This window comes from Indicator indicator, chromosome 29 (assembly GCF_027791375.1).
Source record: "Indicator indicator isolate 239-I01 chromosome 29, UM_Iind_1.1, whole genome shotgun sequence".
Taxonomy (NCBI): domain Eukaryota; kingdom Metazoa; phylum Chordata; class Aves; order Piciformes; family Indicatoridae; genus Indicator; species Indicator indicator.
Genome location: NC_072038.1, coordinates 1,961,155 through 1,973,598, shown reverse-complemented (window position 1 = coordinate 1,973,598; position 12,444 = coordinate 1,961,155).

The following is a 12,444-nucleotide window of genomic DNA, read 5'->3' as shown; positions in this document are numbered from 1 at the left end:
GGAGATAACCACTATACTATGGTCTGCTGCGACGTCCCACAGAACGTTTGAATGAGCTGCTGAAAGGAAGCAGGACGCCAGCTGGCACCAAATCATCCCTCCAGGAAGTGAGGTGAGCTGTGGGAAACTGAAATGGGGAATCAAGAGTTGTCCCCAGAGAGAGATGTATATGAACTAATTAATGCACTCCTTAAAAAGCATGGCAAAGTTATTTCTGGCCATGATCTTGGAGTAGCACTGAAGTGGGTGCAAAAAAATATCCCCACAGTTACAGCACGGACAGCGGTATGGGGCAGTGGGAGGAGATGGCCCCTGGCTGGGCCATCACGAGTCTCAGAGCGGAGGTGACAGCCACAGCAGGGAGCCAAGCGGCGACCCCCGCGCTGGCTCTGGCTTGTCCCGTGGAGGAGGCGGCGGCTGTGACTCCCATCGCTCTCGTCTATCAGCAGCAGCAATAGTGTTTACAGACCTTGATTCTTTAAAGAAATGTCACATTTTTTTCATCAAGAAATTAGTGAAAAAGCAACCTTGGAGCTGAAGGCAGTGCTCATGCAGTCAGAACCTCCACTTCAAAGCTGGAAAATCTGCACATTTCTGAAGATAACAGCGTGTGAACAACGAAAAGAAAAAAAAGAAAAATGTGTCTTCTCTACTGCCGTTTGCCTCCCCCCCGTTTTCTCTCCCCCCCCTTCCTTCTCCCTCCTTATCTCACTCCCTTGTTTTACTCCCTGTTGAAGGTCTGCAGAAACCTGTGTTCTGATTTTAAGGCATTTGGGAATTTATTATTTTAGTGTTTGCAATTGTTGCATTTCTTTACAATAAGCATGATGGTAATTGACTACCCAAAAAACAAACTTGGTATTTGTAATAAGGTATACTGTTATAGAAAATGACTTTTGCTTATACGTTTTTAGTGATTGTGTTAAAATATTTTTCCTAATCAACAAGCATACACACTAAGTGCTGCTGGCTTTATGAGTTTATAGGTTAAGGTTTCTTTTTTTCCTTTTTTTCTGGTTTGAACCTCTCTCTTTTTTTTGAGTTTGCCGGCAAAATTTTAAAAAGAGCTTTATATGGTAAATAAGTTTTCATTTTGAAAAGCACGCATTATCTTTTTTTTTTGGTGTTTTTTTGTACACTATATTGATGGTTTAATTTTTATGTAGTTTTTTAAAGTTTTTAGGACCTTTTTTGATATTAGCAGGACATAAGATTATTTTAGGAATGTTATAGAGTGTTCTATTGGTTTTTGTGTTTATAAAGGTTTTAAGATATGGTTATAAGAATATGAAAAGCGACAAAAAAAAAAATTCTTTTCCTTTTTTGGTACACAAGTTTTCCCTAGGAAGAACTCAGGGCTAGGAAAGGGATTCATCTTTTCCCACCTACAGGCTTTTCCTGATGCCAGCATGGCAAGGCCCAGCGCAAGACTCAAAGAATGGGACAAACAGCAGTGCCCGTGAAGCTGACAATCAGCTGACCACTGAGTCTGACCACAGTGCCTGTTTGACTGAGATCAGAAGCACAGATCTGAAGCTGACTGCACGAGTGTCCCCGGAGGAAACATTTCATTCGGGACTGAATGTTTCAATGCCTTAATGTTATGTAATTAGGGAATATGTTTATGTAGATTTATATGTTAACTCACTAGAATGTTATAGTTAAACAGTGGTTACCCAGGAATAGACAAATAGCCCAGCCTATCTATCTGGTAAAATTAATTCATTCTTGCAATTGTGGGGTATCGCTCATGTTCCATGTATTCCTTATTCCCTCACACAGTACACTGAAGTGACTTTTGCAAAAACTAAAGAGGGGGAATGGTAGGGGCCTCTTCAGAGGCCTGGTTAAACAAAGCTATGTATGTTTTACATTTTAAAATTTAATTTTTTTGCAGCTTCCTAATGATTCCCAGGAAACCCCAATGACACGTCATTTTAATTTTTTAACTACCACCAGTGTATTAATAACCTCGGGTGGAGAATATGCTTGTGTTTAAACAGGTTTTGGACCATATTGGGTCCCAGTGCTTTCATCATCCTTTGGATGCTGACTGCAGCAGCAGCCTTGCAGATCTCAAAGCAACCACAGCAAAATGTGTGGATCACACTTGCCAAGGCCATAGGACGAGACATGCTGTGCCTCTCCGTACCAACACCTGCCAATCCTTTCAGCACCTGTCTGGTGGGCCTATCAGTGAATGGGTAAAGGGACATCACTGAAAAAACTGAACCACTGAACTTGAAAAGATCATTCTACATGTGCTTCCTGGCACACTTAAAAGCTTTCATAGTTTTGGGTGTAAAGGATTTGAAAAGACAAATCTGACTAGCCTCAAGAGATAAGTGTGTTAGGATTGGTAAGAATGCATTACTGTGTTGTGTTTAATTCTACACCAGACAAGGCCACAGATACTCAGGATGTTACTCCAGCAGGGAAGAGGTACAGAAATTATACTGCATGGTGCAATCGAGCTGAATTCATAGAAGTGAAGAGGCATTCCCATCCTCATTGTCTGCCTGTAGGTGTTTTCCTTATTTGTGGGGATAGAGCCTGGCCAGCTCTGCCCTCATGAATCAGAGGAGGACTTTGCAGTCTTGGTCATTTAACCATTTCTGGCTGACTTTGTAGTCTTACTAAAACAATCATTTATGCTTTTGCTGTTTTGCTTTTTTATTGCTTTTTTTACCCTGTATATTGCAATGTTTACAAGGCTTAATTAATCGATCACTCAAGAGAATCCTTATCGTTCACCAGGGAGGGGGAAATGAAGGAATTGATTTAGGGACCAGAACCCCAGACACTGTCTTACTGATAGAAGGAGATGCTTTAACCCTGACGGGTGGGAAACCCTGGGAACAGAGCGCAGCTAGAAGGAAAACACAGACAGGTTGGCTCCCTAGAGGCCACTGTGACCTAAGGGAGTTATGCAGGGACCTGATAACAAGAACAAAGCAAAACTTAGGACAGAATTATGGAATCCCTTTATCTCTTGCTTGACATTTGCTTAAGCCTTCTGAAAAATATATGCGTTCGTATGATACTTTCTGTCTGTAGCCGATCATGAATTTACAACTGTAGTATGGACATACCAATGACCAATTACAAGCTGCCTTCTGATATTATGTTAACCTATATAAAGAAAAATCTTTGTACAATAAATCGTCATTTGGCTTGCATCAGGCCTCGTCCTGTCTCTCCATCGCAGCATTCCCCTGCTTTGGATTAAGATCCTTGCAGTCACAAACCCTAACATAAGTCTCTCAGTAAGTTCTCACAAGTCACAGAACCCTGCAGCATGAAGGCCCCACAAGTCCCTGGCAGAGGTGGTTTTCAGTACACACAGCACTCTTATGACACATGCATGGTGCCCCTAAGCTCTGTCTTCTCTCTTACCCCTGGCTGGTGCCACCACCTGCTCCTAGCTTCTCCACAGTGGGCAGAATGCTGACCCCAGCTTGTGGCCACACACTGGAAGGACTGTCCCTGAGGCCTGTTTCTCACACACTGTGGTACCAACACAGCTCCTGCGCAGAGCAGCTCATTGGTCAGCCTTGTCACCTCTTGCTCAGCAGGCTGCAAGTGGTATTGCCTCAGGCAAGAGAGCAGGAGAAAAGGGATGGCTGTGCCCCTCTGTGCCTTCCTCACACACCACTACCAGCATTTTGGCCAACACACAGGCTGAACAGACAATGAATTTTGGGAAGTTGGATTGAGAAGCTGCTTTGGATTGAGATTGTGGCAGTCACAAACCCTAATATCAGTCTCTCAGTAAGTTCCTACAAGTCACAAGACCCTACAATATGAAGGCCTCACAAATGGTGGGGTCTAGAAGTTAGGGTCTAGGTGGCATTCAACATCTATGAGTATCCCTTTTGTGTGTAATGGCTTCTACAAGCGCAAGCTCCTCAGACTCTGCAATCCTGATTCACCACCACAGTGTTGCAACCTGATGATGTGTCAGCAGAAAGGAGGAGCTGTGCTGGTTTGAGGCCAGCCAGAACATCTCTTGCCCCGAAAGGGACAAAAGAATGACACACGCAAACGGATTGGAGAGTGATGGAAAAAGTTTAAATGGAAAAACGAATTGGTGAAGCTACAGAAAACTACAAACTACAAAGCATAGTGGAAAAGAACATCCTAAAGCATACAGAACCCCCTCACAGAATTCCCAAAAGCTTCCCAGTCCTCCCTTCCTCCCACCTGAGGGTCTACCCAATCCCTCAGGGCTCTTCCTTCCCCCCCCTCCTACTGCTAGGCAAGTCTCAGGCTGGCCAGGTCTGAGACTGCCCCCCCTCCATTCTCCTCCTGGCATTAGGCCTAGACAGGCCTAAGAGGCCTTGAGGATACTCCCCCAGCATTACCCGATAAGAGAGGACATCTCCCATGGGAGCAGAGGGAAGAAAGAGGAAGAGAACGACTCTGCAGATGGCCTTATAGGGTGCAGGATTCATGGGTAGAAATACGCCATTTCCTGTGTCCACCCCTGTGGGTGGGCACCCAGGACACCAGAGGTGTATCTCATGCAGCAGTGGCAGGGGGCATCCAGCCTAAACTGCCACATTCCACCCCTTATTTCATACCCATAATTCCTGCACCCAAAACATATCATCAAATCAGAACAGTCCTTAGATGAGGTCTGGCAAAGTCCAGGTCCTCATCTGGGTGTCCTTCCAAAGAGTCTCTTGGGCTCAGGTAACAGTTCAGTCCAGCTCTTCTCCCTCATTGGTGGAACCTCCCAGCGATGCAGAGTTCTTTCTTCTGCACGGCGAACTCTTCATGGGTCCGAAGGACATCCTGGCCACCTGGAAACAACCTCACAACTTCTCAGTCACGGACCTTTCCCAATGCAAGTGCTGATCGCTTCCAGGCGCAGGCATGCCGCCGCGCGCAGGCACGCCGCCGCACCTCCTGAGCGATAAGCACACCGAGGCATGGAGGCATCCGGCTACACAGCCCTCCCCCGGAGAGGGAGTGCCTGCACTGCAACCCGCCGAGAAGAGAGGCGGAGCCAGGTGCTTAGGCGCCATTTTCAGAACGCGTCCGAAAGTCAAGGGAGAGATAACAGCGAGAGCCGCCATCACCTTTGCAGCCGCGGTACAGATCCAAACCGCCGCCACCCCTCGGGCCACACGAGCGGCTTTTCCAGCCAAAGCTACCGTCGCTCCCTGGGCCCTCGGAAGCAGCCTTTGAACTGGAGCCACCGCTCGCCTTCTTGATTACGGGCGCCATCGCTCACCTCCCGCTGCGGCCAGCCCCCACCGCCGTGGGACAAGCCGACCCTGGTCTGCTTCCGACTGTCCCTCCCCCTTCCTCGGCTCCCTGCCGCTCTGCTCGCCGCTGGCGCCACGGGGAACAAAAGGGAAAGGGACAGGCATCGCATTCTTAAGCTTTTTCCCCCGAAGCAAATGGCTACAAAATCACCGCTGCCGCTTGGAAGGGCTGACGGGATTCTACGCCACCGCCATACACCAGGGCGTCCTCTCGGAACCCATAAAACGCTCACACGATTGCGCCAGCACAAAGCCTTGAGCCCAGCCACCAAAAACAGCAACGCTCAGATACCATTTTAACTTTTCCACCTCTGCACCTCTCCAAACCAACCTGCAGAGCCCCGCAGGAACCATCCTCTGCTACCAAAAATCTGTGCTGGTTTGAGGCCAGCCAGAACATCTCTTGCCCCGAAAGGGACAAAAGAATGACACACGCAAACGGATTGGAGAGTGATGGAAAAAGTTTAAATGGAAAAACGAATTGGTGAAGCTACAGAAAACTACAAACTACAAAGCATAGTGGAAAAGAACATCCTAAAGCATACAGAACCCCCTCACAGAATTCCCAAAAGCTTCCCAGTCCTCCCTTCCTCCCACCTGAGGCAGGGATGAAGAGAAGGGATCAGGCTGATGATGCCTGCACATAATTTCTGTGATGACAGACACAAGGGGCACCAATGGGAAAAGACAGGCAAGGCACTGAAGGAGCAGCTCTCACATCATGGGCAGAACTGGGTCTGCTCTGGCCACAGCCTTCCTTAGATTCTGCTTTGCAAAGTGAAGAGTCTCTCCCTCCAGCCTCCTGCATGTTTCACTTGCAGGCAGTCACAGACCCTGTGGTGCACACCCTCAGGGCAGGACTCACCGTGAGCACCACTGGGCACTGCTGGTGGCACTGGGGCCTTGCCTTGTGTCCTGGGCAAATGCATAGCTCCCTCCTGGCCCCTGCCTCTAGGGCTCGGAGGTCCAACCCAGGCACCCAGAAGCCTTCACGAGACTCATTCCCAGAGGAGGGGACCAGGACACAAAGATCTCTGGAGGTGGCCCACAGCAGGAGGCTCAGCCTGGCATGTGTCTGCCTCCCTCCTCAGGGTCAAAGCTCAGAATAGCTCTGCTCCTGCAAGACTCCTGTGTGGGGTCATGCCTGCTTGTGGAGCTGACAGCCTTCCACTAATAGCACTTGAAGACATTCCTGGGCGGGTAGGTTGCCTTCTATAGCTCAGCACAACCTGCTGCCACGGAGCAGCTGGCATCTGGCCTGTGTCCCAAGGCAGCAGATGCTATTCTTACCCCACACAGCTCCTTCTCAGCTGAAATGGGGTCACCAGCAGAAGCAGGCCTGAGGGTGCTCTCCCTGGGAAGGGTCTCCATCAGAAGTGGCTCCTCTGAAGTCTGTGCCATGAGGTGTGCCAGCCCAGCTCCTGGGTGCTCACCATGCCCTGCTGGGATGTGCTGTCCCATGGGGAGCGCAGCAGCTGCCTCGGTGCTTCCAGTGATCACTTGGGTCTCAGCCTGGGCTGGATGGGGGACACCACTTCTCTTGCAGACCAAGAGATGATAAAGGCAGGCTGGACTGCAGCTCTAAGTGCAGGAGTTTACTGCTGCCTCCCCTGTGTGCCTGGGTGGGTGAGGATGGGGGCAGAGGCAAGGCTTGCTCTGAGGCTCAGCAGCATTGCAGAAGGCCATGGCCCTTTGCTCAGTCTGTGCTTTCCCTGCACTCACTGCACCAGAGACCCCTCAAGAACCACCCAGGAGAAACCCTGGCCAGGCCAGTGGCTCTCACGTGATGCTTATGGAGGTTGAGCTCTGCCTGCAGCTGGACTCTACCAGCCCTTTGGAGAGCTCAGTAAAGCTGGTCACTGCCTGGTGCAGTCACCACAGGTAATCAGGCAGAGGAAACCAAGGAGCAGAGATGTGAGCTGGGGTGGTGGCTGTGCCTTTTGCCTCACCACTCTGACCACTGTTGAGAGGGCACCAGCCCCATCAGCTTTACTGTCAGCTTGAGCCTGGGAATCACCTGACACCAAAGCGACAGAGAAGTTCTTGTAGAGATCCTTGGCAGAAGGACCATGGCCTTATTACCAGGGGACAGGAGCAGGAGCACCAGTCACAGGGCTCCAGCAGGTTCCTGCCAGTCACAGGAGCTCAGCCAGGCACTGCTGAGCCACTGCTCAAGGCTCTCAGTGCCAGGGGAGGGCAGCATGGAGCCACCAGAGTGGCCTCTCCTGTGCCCAGCTGGGCCAGCACACAGCAGCACCCAGGGCTGCCTTCAACCCAGCAGAGGTTAAAGCTGCTGAAACTCCCTGCCCCACATCTCATCACTGAACCACAGCAGATGGGTTAGAGTGCAGCCAGAGGGGTCAGCCAGCCTCAGGTGTTCACCACTGGGCCAGGACAAAGCCAGGTGCAACAGGCCAGCAAAGGGCTGCAAATGTGAGTGAAGGTTAGCACTGCTGGGAGAAAAGTCCCTGAGCTGACAGAAGCAACCACTGGTCAGTGTGCAGGGCCTCATTTGCACTGGGGCCTCTACCCACAAAGGGCACCTCGTAGGTGCTTGCAAACAGATGGCTACTGGAAAGGCATCATGAGGAACCTGTGGCCCTGACAGCTCCACCATGCTCCTGGTTAGAGCAGCCTAAGAAGAGCGATGGCAGCACCACTCTAGAGAGCTGTGATCTGGCTGGTCCTGCATAGGACAGGAATTGCTTGAGGGCTCTGGGTCACCCTCACTCATCTGCAGATGGCCATGAGATCCAGCCTCCAGAGATGAGGACCTGCTAGAGTCTTAGGCCAGGAAGGGTGACAGCAGCCTTGTCACCCTGCAGTGCTGGGTGCAGCCTGCAGTGCAGATGCGTCACTCCCATAGTTTGCCTTTATGCTGCTTCAAAGACACAATATTCTCCTGTGTGAGGTGGATGTGAAAATGGCACTGTGAAGCCAAGCAAAGCACACCCAGACTCTCACTGTTCAAACACAAGAACATATTTTGGCTACAGTGGGAAGAAGAAATCCTGCCTCTCATCTTTCTTGTCTGCCTGAATGGCAGTCTGAGGTGGGAGCACATTAGAGGGGCCCCTGGAGCACACCTGTCATGCCAAGCACAGTGTTCCACAACAGGATATTTACTTCAACACACTGTCCTGGTTCACTGTAAGCATGAATGAAGATGTGCTCAGAGGCTCTCCATGCCCTTAGTGCATACTGCACCATGGCAGCCTGTGTGGACCCTGGGTGGGGAAGGAGCTGGGCAACAGCCCCATACTGTCTCTGCCCCATATGGGAGAGCCCAGCCTGGGAGTTCCTGTGCAGCTGAGGCTGCAGGCACAGAAGTGCCCTTTGGCTGCAGTGCCCCGAGATTCTTTCTGTTCCTGTCAGGGATGGAGCTTTTCTCTAATTCTGTCCTGGCCCACGGCAGTGAGTCTGCCAGGACTGCAGGAGGAGGGGTTTGGAGGGCCAAGAACAGATACCTGCCTTATTTATGTGAGCTGCACTTCATGTCCTTGGCTCTACAGATCCCCTCTCCAAGGAGCCTGTGGCCAGAATGTGCCATTTCCTTCATGATACAGCTGCTGAGATGGTAACAGGCTGTGCCAGCATGAGCCTGCCAGCCACCTGGGTCTCCAAGATAAAATACATAATTACCAGTAAAGAGCACTTGGGTGTCCCATTCTGGCAGCTCTACTGGCTTTTAAAGCAGGGGTACTCAGTGCCACTCTTGGGAGCTACACTATGTGGTAGCTGCAATTTAAACCTCTACATGATGATGACAACCTGCTGTGATTGCCTTGCATGGTTGTTACACTGCAGACTTTGTGAATTGCCTCAGAACTTGTGGAAGAGAAGCATCCAAGCACTTTGTCAGGGTGAAATGGCTTCAGAATTAAAAGGAGCTCTAAGAAACTGAAGAAATTGTTTCAAATTTTAAGAAGAAAACATTAATGAAGAGAAACAAAGGATTCTGGGAAGATAGATGAGATAGGCAAATGTTTATGGCTGTTGAACTAAGGAGGAAAGAAAGGGGATTGAAACCTGTCACAATTTAATACTGAGAAAATAGGGACAATTTTGTATTTGTAAAGGTTTCTAGGCAGTTTTCTGGTTTATGTTGGTGCTTGGATGCTGTGGCTCCAGACCTTGGAAGTTTCCATAATAGGAAACAGTTCATGTTTCATAGAATCAGAGAACAGTTTGGGCTGGAAGGGACCCTTAAAGGTCATCTAGTCCAGTGCCCCTCCAAGAAGCAGGGAGGTCTTCAACTAGAACAGGCTGTCCAGTGTTGACCAACCTGATCTGGAATGCTTCCATGGATGGGGCACCTCCCACCTCTCTGGGCAACCTGGGCTAACGTCTCACCACCATCAGTATAGACAATTTCTTCCTTCTATGCAGTCTGAATCTCCCTGTTGTAGATTCAAGCCATCACCCCTTGTCCTGTCACTGCTTGGCCCCTTTAAGCACTGAAAGGCCACCAGAAGGTTTCCTGAAGCCTTCTCTAGGCTGAACAACCCCTACTCTCTCAGCTTTCCTTTATATGAGAGGTGCTCCAGCCCTCTGATCATTTTTACAGCCTTCTTTCAGTCAGTTGGATTGGTAGTTACATGACTAAGAAAACCAGTCCCTTTACTTTGCAACATGTATTTTGAACAAAAGAAAACCATAGAAGCATTCACCATCAATTGGAATATGTGAAATATTTGACCCACCTTGCTTGAAAATTATCACATTCTTGGGATTGCCAATTCATATCCCTCTTTTAGGACATTGTATTGTGCAAGGGTGTAGGATTGTTTGCCACTTGTTGTAATTTCCATCTAAAAAACATCTTTAGACAGAAAATCCTAGCCCTACATGTTGTCCTATGCTGAAATTTCAGTGCAGTTTTACTGAGGGACCAATAAATTACATTATTAGGACTCAAGTAGAACACAGGTGAGAAACTAGAACTTTCCTTTTTTTTTTACTTGTGATGATCTACTGTGTGTGGAGGTCAGGGCAGCTTTGCACCAATGCACTATTTTTGGAAGCAAACTGTCTGTCTCCTGATCCGCACTAGTGCAACTGTCCTGAAAAAAAGATAAATTCTGGTCCATAATGGCCATAATGGAACACCTCTGAAAGTTTCAAATGGATGTAGTTAATGGCCCCAAGCAGAGCTCCTGTCCCATATGGTCATCAGGGAATTGGCTGTCCTGAAGGGACAAACCCCACACCATGCCTAACCCAGACAATGGGTTAAGCACCTGTGAATGTGTAAACCTGGTCATGTCCTGGTGTCCAGATGGTCCAGATAAATGTGTAACACACCTGGGAACTGTGTGTGCCCCTGGCCATGTTTGGCTATGCCCCATCCTATAGGTTCAGCTATCAGGTTTCTCTGCTACCAATGGACATTAATTGTCTTTGGACAGTATTTAAACCAACCAAGAAGGTATCGATTGGCCTTGCAACAAGAACCAAATGCTGCTGGAGTAGCAGCTGAAGAGCCTCTCCTAACAGGCAAATCACACCTGGACCATCAACCAACATTCTGAGAGCCCTGCACTGGAGGCAGAAAGGGGAAAAGCCCTAAGAGAAGTGAATCCCAGAAGAGCTTCACTGCTACAGCCTGGGATCTGGGCATGAGAGGAGAGAGGCCCTTAGCCCTCTCCGAACCAAGAGCTGCTTGAATTATAGTTACAGTGTCTGGGAAGATACCAGAGAGAGGAGCAAGCCTTGAGCACCTGGCTACTTTGCTGCAGAATCTCCCTTGTGGGAAACCACAGGGCACAGCACCTTTATTTCCAGTTTGAATCATTGGATTGGAAATTCTCAGATTTATGCTTAAATTGTTTAACTGTCTTCATTTGTGGAATGTATTACCCACAACCGAATAACAGAACCTGTAAATATACTTTGTAACTAAGTTACAGCACTGTCTGAAGATACCACCACCCAAAATATGAAATATAAAATATAAATATATATTTTATTACACTGGAGCACAAAAGTGGTGTTTCAGCAATAGTAGCATGAAACATTTCCCATCTCACACTCTTGGTCAATAAAGTAAAATTCAGCAGTTCACACTGCCAACTCCCCATCAACCCCAGGCAGGGAGGATACCAGCTAGGACCTCAGCTTTGCTACTCAGATCTCAGGACAGTGCTCTTACAGTTCTCACAGAATGGGGACCCTCTGGCCCCAGCGTGTCAGCAGCACAAGCCCAACATCAGCACAATACTGCTGGGAGAAATACAGCTCAGCACACAGGAAGGCTTTGGAACTGGAGCCCAAAGAGGTCCAGGCTTAGCTAATGTGAGTGCAACAGCAGTGCAGGGTCATGGGATGACTCTGCTCTGAGAGCCTATGAGGCACTTCAGGAATACAGGGCCAGATGGAGAAAAGGTCAGGGAGCTGCAGAGACTGATCCGTGCCACCTGGCATGGCAGTGGTCAAGGGAAGTGGTCAGTGCACATGTAGCTCGTTAGGTCAACATTAAAAGAGGCTAATTTTGCATGAGCACCAATATACTAATTATCCTATTCCTGTCATAATCATAGCAATAGTCATAGCAATAGCAATAACAATAGCAATAGTAATATCCTATTACTCTCCAAACTAAAAGCAACTTTTGAGAATCTTCTTTTTTCAATGTAAATAATAAGTATTGGGATTTATCAACAGCAAACATCTCACTGGCTCTCAATACTGCAGACTATTTCAGCAATGCCTTGTGTAGTGTCAATGTTCACAAGTATTTCATGCTTTGTGAAGCAAGGAGGTAAATTCTTTGGACGCAATTGTGATATCCACTTAGAGCAACATGAAGTTGCTCTAAACAAATCTCCCTCCACAGAGTAGCCTCTCCCTGCTTCTCTCATAGGTGTATTGTCAACAGAGGAACCAGACAATTAATGAAGCACCTGGTAATTTTAGTTTATATTGCTGTCCTCATTTCCTCTCCTTCCCTGCCATGCTGCAACTCCTTTGCCTTTTCCTTCCCCTTCTATTGCTGTCAGAACATGTCCAACCCACTCACCTGTTCTGTAACTGAAGTTGTTTTGCTGCTTTGGCATGTGATGGAAAGAGCATCCTGAATGTGATCTTCTTGGCCAGGACCTGCTGCTCACATATCTTTCTCTGACATTTACTGTGGAGATAGGAGAAATGTAAGTAACCATAGAAATCTCAT